This window comes from Coregonus clupeaformis, unplaced genomic scaffold (genome assembly GCF_020615455.1).
Source record: "Coregonus clupeaformis isolate EN_2021a unplaced genomic scaffold, ASM2061545v1 scaf1573, whole genome shotgun sequence".
NCBI lineage: Eukaryota > Metazoa > Chordata > Actinopteri > Salmoniformes > Salmonidae > Coregonus > Coregonus clupeaformis.
This window is the reverse complement of record NW_025535027.1, coordinates 63,370-69,369: the sequence shown is the minus strand read 5'-3', so window position 1 is coordinate 69,369 and position 6,000 is coordinate 63,370. Positions and strand designations below refer to the sequence as shown.

The following is a 6,000-nucleotide window of genomic DNA, read 5'->3' as shown; positions in this document are numbered from 1 at the left end:
CTTTCACTACTGTACCAGTCATTGAGCCTCATCTATGTGCGGGGTTATTTGTGTGTCAAGTCTCACTGCAACCTCCTTTTGTGAGCCAGGCTTACGTGATAGAAGACGATGTGTGTGTGTGTGTGTGTGTGTGTGTGTGTGTTTGAGAGTGTGTGTGTGTGTGTAGGGCCAGAGAAACAGACATTACCTAGTACGAGGTCAACCTTCCCACTGGTAGACTAACTAGACTGAGTATGCAACCATTAGATTAGGACCTGAACCATAGACTATTCACGATTAGAGACTATAATCTTATATTATATATTAAAGAGGTTAGTAGAATAATCAGATATTCAAATTCTCACCATTCTGTTGCAAGATATATGTTTAAAGCAGCCCAATGTGACGTAAGTTTCTGACTGGGCTGAGCGGGACCTGTTCTTCCGCAGAGGTAGGGGGAAGGAGACTCACCGAAACTCACGTGAGTATTGTATTGCAAAAGCAGCTGCCGACCGGAAGTAGATCTTTTAGCCAAGAAAAAAGATTGGGTATCGTTTGCCAAGCTGCAGACTGCAGCGTACTCAAGCAGACGCTATCCCACTACTGACGGCACGGGGCTTTGACCTGCTTCGCCTCCGATCTGGGCCGCAGACACTCTCCTTAGATGACTGGTGGTCCGGCTCCAGGAACACCAATCGATACCAACTTAGTGCTACACCGCGACAACCGAGCTGCAGCCAGAGCTCTCAGCCCACAACCAACCAGCCTCCCGGTGATGGATTACAGACACGCGCCACCGCGCCCCGAAGCAGAAACCCAGCTGCAGGTAACGGTGATAAAGTGAGCAGCGATCCCAGCCCCTAGCGCCATTTCGAAGACAAGGGGTGAAGCGCATTCCCTTGCAATGTCAATGGAAATAACTTAAACCTTTGCGGAAATCAAAATTGCCCTACATTTGAATAGTTTTTCAATGTGAAGTGCCTAAAAAGAACCACTTTTGCTGGTCCATATGCTAGCAGATGATAAAAAGATCCGTCTCGACACTGTACTCTGTTTCACAAAGGCTTTTATTATAACAAAGAGTTTACAAGTAATTCGAATTTTGACCTAACACCTGCAGTATGTTTTGGAGAGCAAGCCAAACAATCTTCTATTCCTATTCTATTGTTCAAGACATGGTTTTATATCCCTTTATGACGTAATATGGTGTGATTCTAAAAACCAATCCCTGGCCATACATATCCTCTTTCCAGGAATTTAGTAAGTTTCTGTCCAGATGTTTCCAGCACAGGAGTACACCATTTTGCCACATCAGCAAAATCTTAGTGGCGCCAAGTTCCCCTATCACACTTTCTTTGCAACAATCAGCATTTCTAGACTGCTTAAGATACTACATATTTCCTCGAGACTAATTACGTCTCAAAGCAAAAAGAATAGGATTAAGACAAAGAACTACTTTTAAGCCCATGAGTAACTTTTAATAATAAACCAAAATTAATGGAGATTAAACAATGTTTATATAGACACATTTTTGTAAGGTAGTGTAAATACATTATTATTAAATAAATTGTTATGGAGTGTAAGTAAATTGTCATGGGAGTGTAGGTAAATTGTCATGGAGTGTAAATAAATTGTCAGGGAGTGTAAATAAATTGTCATGGGAGTGTAGATGAATTGTCATGGAGAGTAAAAATGAATTGTTATGGAGTGTAAGAGCGAAAACCTGTCTGGCAGCTTTCATTCCAAATATCCATTAGCCGTCAAGACAGGAAAATTCTTCCCACGGCCTTCTCCCTAGGCGACTCCCTAAGCACTCCAGATCAAATCCACATCTTCATGAATGCATTTAAGCTATGATGCAAATTGAAGACATAAGGAAACCCCGGCAAACAAAATACAATCAAAATGTCCACATCAGGCTGGTCGACTCCATCGACCCCCTGTGGATTCTTTCTGTCCTTGCCGAGATCCATATCCCTAAACTTCAACGAAATAAACAAAAACATCTGAGGTCCACATGTACCAACACAGAAAACATAATTTCTTCAAAAATTAATACAGAAAGAATATAACACTGGAATGTATCCACAACACTTCATTTCTCCATAGTGTCGTTTCAATGCGACGCTGAAGTGATGGAATCGGAACATTTCCACCCTTCCTTGTTCCACTTCCTCCAGTCCATTCATATTGTCCATGTTTGAGTATTTGAGTCTCTACTTATTCCCCATATGCTTCTGGAAGAAAAGAATACCAAACAGCATCTTTTGCAAAAAAACATATGCAAATTAAAATCATCAATGTCAGAACTAAAAATGATAAGAAACTTAGATATAAAATGAATCACATTCCATTTCCCCTTGATTCATCACAGAATAATATAATCATCCCACAATCAGATATTCCAATTTCCCAGAGATATTTCACCTAGTTTTCATAACATTTTAGTCTGACTTTTTCCAATTTTATCTTTTTAATTTTTTTTTTTTTTTCCAAAAACCATTTCACTGATTTATTCACAAAACTCTTTCCCATTTTCTGAGGATATTAAATTGAAAATTCCCACTCTGTGATACACTATTCAAACACGAGTGTTATTTTAGCTTAATGAAGCATTCTATGCAACCTCTTGGTATATGAATGTAACCAAGAATAATACCAGTGCTCATATTATTTTTCGGATAGATTATGCACCTACCTATGACATAATTGGTCTGATTCAAGAGAAATATGGTTCCCGCAAAAATCCCCACTTCTTGTGATCTTTATCCTAATCTCCCTTTTACACACATTAGCTAACCGATAGCTTCCAAATCATCATGGTATCTCCAAAACAATAATTGATTGCTACTTTAACCGATTTTTCTTTTTGTTGTTTCCCACAAACACTTGCTTTTCGAAAGTCTCAATTTGTGGTTCAATTTCCTTGGATTGCTTCATCTTTCAATGGATACGGATTCTTCCAAGGATGTCTTCCTCCTCAACTTTCACCTCAATTGGGCTGATTTCACAAATCCAATATCAGTACTACTTTGATATCTAAAAAGCGTTTCTTGAACTTTTTTTTTTTTTTTTTTTTTTTTTCAACATCTCTTCTTCCATAGATTCTCAATCCATCTCTACACCTTCAAACACATTCATTTATCTTCCGTATAGCTTATGACTCTCCTTGTCCGAGCCAAAATCATCATTTCCAGAAATCGCTGATTTTCACTCCTCCAAATCCTTCTCATAATTAGTTGATTTGACATGAGTGAGATGTGTAACCTCTTCAGGCTGAACACAGATAAAAGCCTTTCAATGCTACCTCCATCATTACTTTCATAGTCCATTGTTTATTTTCACTTCCATTGTTGGATCTTTTTCTCTTCTTCTCTAATCGAATGCTATCAGTTGAAACTCCTCCTTTCGGACTCTGGCACCTCTAGAATTCTTGCTCCTTTCCTCCAAAGGGTTCACCTGTCCTCAGATGATCTTCACTTGCTCGTACTTCCTCTGAACTTATTTCTTTCCAGAAACTATCTATGGATATGAAACAACTTGTACCACTAGTTGTGGCTGGTACAGTTGCATTTGACCTTGTTCAGTTGAAACTGTAGCAGTGATTGTTGATTTGGTTCACACTGATTCTGCACAACCAAAGCTTCTCTTCCTTCCTTCTTCTCAACCAGTTGTATTTGATTGAGTTTTCTGAGAGTTTCTTGGTCCTGTTCTTTCTGGTTGTGTTCTTTTTTTCCGGATACAGATCCACTTGATGGGCTAGTAGGATCTGTATAGACACCTTTTGTCATGCTCCCAAGTCCAACCATTTCTGCCAGTTTGCTCCTTACGGTAAGGGCAGTCCCATCTGTAGTTTAGCTCTCAAGATTGACTGCTCAATTTTGACTCACATCTGGATCATTTCCGGTAATATTTCTCCACACTTGATGAACTCTGACACGTAGGCTCTTGGATTTTCTTGTTGTCCTAGTGGGTCAATCAGAATGTTGTCAGGATGCAATTTGTTGGAAACGTATCCTTCAGTGCTCTCCACAGCATTCCTACCAGCCAACAATTCAGGATCGTTCACTGCAGTCCCCACATATCTATGAAGTCCAGCTCTCTGAAAAATTTCTTCCACCTGGAATCCCAAGGAGATTAGCCAAAAGTCTCTTGATGTCTCCTATGGCAGACTGTGTTCCACTGCAATTTCTTCCAACTTTGAAATCAAGGATATGCCCATCTTGAAGAGTAGGCAGCTTCTCAAGTATATCTGACATATCGGTATTCTGCAAAGGCTTATATTCTAGGTTTTGTCCTCGAATGATCACCGGCATAATTTTCTTACTAGTGCCATCTTTCCTTGGCCTCAATGTATATCTCTTCTCAGATTTTTGGGATTCTTTTCTTTGCAGCTTCCTTTCCTTTGTCTTCAGCTTTTTGAGTCGTTCTTCCAGTTCTTTACTTCTTCTAAGTTATTGGCCTTATACAGGTATGATACGCATCGGTCCTATCTCTTTGTACTTCTTCTGTGTTAGTCATTGGAGGATAAAATCCTGAATATGAAGCACCTTTAGTCTCCAAATCTTCATCGCTGTCTCCATCTTCATTTTCATCAGGGCTTGAATCGCTTGTATTCTTCTTCTTCCAACTTCCATCACCTTCTTTCCGCAAACTCACAACCCATCTGTCTGATGACAGGGTCATATCCACCCATGATCTCTTCTGAATCACTCTGATCATCATCATCATCACATCATCAAGTTCCCATCCTCCTTGATCTCACTCTACCCTTAGTCTCCAGACATCTCGTTTGTTTTCCTGCCTTTGGAGTTTGGATTCATCTTTGTATGGTCGTTTCTGCTTGTCCTCTCTCTGTATTCGTTCATCCTCATCTCTGATGCAATAATCACCTTCCTGAATGATACTGGAAGCTGAGATGAACGTCCTAAACTTTCTTCTTTCTCATAAGGTGGGGTGTTTTTGCTGAATCCATATGAGAAAGGTGTATTGACTCTGCAATCAGTTTTCTGTCACCTTCACCTCTTTTGCCATTTTCTCTGTATCTCTGTCTCTCCTGTCTTTTGTATCTTTTATCAGTTTTTGTCCTTCATTTTCAAACAGCTTAAGAACATCCAGCTCTCTTTGTCTTTTTTTTCTTTGCGAAGTTTTCCCTTCTTCCCCCTTCTTTTTTGTTCTGCCTTATACGTGGATACAAGCACTGCATTATCTTGATGACGTCTGGATTAAAAGTGCCTTCAATGGCCATGGTTGTTCAATGTCAGGCCAACGCTTTATTCCATTTCTCAGATAGTTTTGCTATACCATTAACTAGAGGATTACTATTCTGTACTACATGAAGAGGAGTAATTGCTTTTGTAGTTTTGATGTCCTTTTTCCCCCATTGTAATGACTATGTTATGTGTTTCTCTTGTTTCCCTCTTTTTTTTTTTTTTTTAATTAAAAAATATTTAATCAATTAATCCAATCAATCAATTAACCAATTAATCAACTAATCAATGAAATCAAATCAAATCAATCAATCAATCAACTAATTATATCAATCAATCAAATCAATCCAATCAACTAATTAAACCAAATCAATCAATCAATTACTAATCAATCAATCAATTGATCACCAATCAAATCAATCAATCAATCGATCATCAATGAAATCAATCAATCAACCAGTCAATCAATTAATTAACTAAATCAATCAAATAATCAATCCAATCAATCAATCAACTAATTACTTCAATCAACAAATTTAACCAATCAACTAATCTGATCAATCAATAATCAACCCAACTCAATCAAACAAACAATCAATCAATTAACTAAATCAATCAATCCAACCAATCAATCAAATCAATCAATCAGTCACTAATAAATCAATCAATCAATCGATCACCAATGAAATCAATCAATCAACTAATTAAACCAAATCAATCAATCAATTACCAATCAATCAATCAATGAATCGATTACCAATGAAATCAATCAATCAACTAATTAAACCAAATCAATCAATCAATTAATTAA

General features: G+C 38.0%; 1 protein-coding gene across 1 annotated transcript in view; it reads left to right on the top strand.

The window, feature by feature from the left end:
- Positions 1-796: 796 nt before the first annotated feature.
- Positions 797-6,000, top strand: part of LOC121552870 (ankyrin repeat and EF-hand domain-containing protein 1) — a 34,125-nt gene continuing 28,921 nt past the window's right edge. The window contains exon 1 of the mRNA XM_045218427.1: positions 797-819. The gene's annotated coding sequence lies outside the window, so the exon portion shown is untranslated. The remainder of the gene's footprint in view (positions 820-6,000) is intronic.